Source organism: Tupaia chinensis, unplaced genomic scaffold (assembly GCF_000334495.1).
Source record: "Tupaia chinensis unplaced genomic scaffold, TupChi_1.0 Scaffold000314_1, whole genome shotgun sequence".
Lineage (NCBI taxonomy): Eukaryota > Metazoa > Chordata > Mammalia > Scandentia > Tupaiidae > Tupaia > Tupaia belangeri.
In genome coordinates this window covers 1,113,799-1,115,914 of record NW_006159807.1, presented here as the reverse complement: position 1 = coordinate 1,115,914, position 2,116 = coordinate 1,113,799, and positions in this window count along the sequence as shown.

Here is a 2,116-nt window from a genome sequence, read left to right as displayed (position 1 = left end):
CCAGACAGACAGAGAGAGACATAGAGACAGAAAGCGAGAAATCACACCCCAGGGGGGATGGGCACGCCGCAATCCCTTCTCCTCCATTTTCCGCTCAAGATGTAAGACACACACACACACACACACACACACACACACACACACACCTGCTTGGCATGTTTTCCAGTCAGCTGCATCTGGGACTCGTTGGCCATGCGGGATCTGGCTTCTTAACCAGCACACCACCTGCTAGCCCTTTATCATTCTTCTTAAAACAGTACTATAGTAGAGTTGGAAAAGAAGTTAGAGAATATCCAGCCCACCCCCAAAACAGGCCATTCAGTCAGTTAATGGCAGAGCCGAGATTGAAACCAGGCCTCCTGTCTCACCCCATCATTATAAAGTGAACCAGCAAAGTGATTTTTAAAAATCAAGTAACCGGGACCAGCAGTTGCCGTAATGGCTATGTCGCTGGTCTCCCACATAGTAGACCGCAGTTCGAGTCCTGGACCCGGTGGCTTAAACTCACGCCAGGCGTGTGTGCGTGCGTGCCCAGGATCCTGAGAGGAGAATGGAGAAGAAGGGATTGTGGCATGGCCATCCCCCCCGGGGTGTGATTTCTCGCTTTCTGTCTCTCTGTCTTTCTCTGTCTGTCTGGCGAGCGCATGCACCCTATAGCAAAAACCTCTCCAAAAAAAAAAAGAAAGAAAAATCAAGTAACCATCTCATTATCATAATTAAAGAGCTCTAAAATGTGCAAAGATGCTATACTAAAGGCTTTTACGGGTGAAAACACTGCAATATTGCAAGAGAGAAGAAGCTGTATTAATCTAAAGTTATAGCAGCACTCACTATTATTGTAACTTATTCAAATAATTGAATTATTGTAGTTAATGTTACTATTGTACTTTGGCAAATTAAAGAGGGCTGCGAATTTTTTGCCACTTCTTTCCTAGAATCTGGATGACCTCAGTGACCTATGGAATATGGCAGAAGTGAGGTTCTCGGACTTCTGAAGCTACATTGATGTTCTTGTAGCTTCTCCCTGGTGCACACGGATTCTCTCTCTGAATATTCTGAACGATCGCATAAGATGTTCCAATACACAAGTTAAGAACTACAAAATAGTAATAATAATAGCGCAATGGAAAAATGAGTAAAGAACTTCACCAAACATTTCTCCAAAGAAGATATACAAGTGGCAAATAAGCACATGAAAAGATGCTCAGCATCATTAGTCAGTAGAGTAAGGCAAATCAAAACCACAATGGATACCCCTACATACTCATTAGGATAGTTATTATTACTATTTTTTTTTTAGAGAGAAATTTTAACTATAGGACACATGTGCTCACCAGAGAGACAGAGAAAGACAGAGAGACAGAAAGCGAGAAATCACCCCCCAGGGGGATTGGCCATGCCACAATCCCTTCTCCTCCATTCTCCTTGCAAGGATTTGGGGCACACACACACACATGCCTGGCATGAATTTTAAGCCACCAGATCTGGGACTTGAACTGTGATCAACTACATGGGAGTCCAGCAACATAATCTTTACACTATCTGTTGGTCCCAAAGTAGTTGTTATTTTTTGTTGTTGTTAAGAATTATTTTTATTAACTTTATTTGTTATTATTATTTTTTTAATTTACCAGAGGGAGAGGAACTAAAAAAAGTTATTCCATTTACCATAGCCACCAAATGTATAAGATACTTAGGGATAAATCTAACCAAAGAAGTTAAAGACCTCCACAAGGAAAACTATGAGAAGCTAAAAAAAAAAGAAATTGAAAATGACACAAAAAAGTGGGGACATCCCATGTTCCTGGATTGGAAGAATTAATATAACCAAAATGGCAATTCTACCCAAATTAATCTACCTATTTAATGCAATGCCAATCAAAGTACCAGACACATTCTTCACAGATTTAGAAAAGACAATCATAAAATTCATCTGGAATAATAAAAGACCCCGCATTGCCAAAGCAATTCTACAAAAGAAGAGTGGAGTGGGCAGCATCTCACTCCCTGACCCAAAAATATACTACAAAGCTGTGGTAATCAAAACAGCATGGTATTGGCACAAGAACAGACATGTGGACCAATGGAACAGAATTGAGTCCACAGGAATAAATTC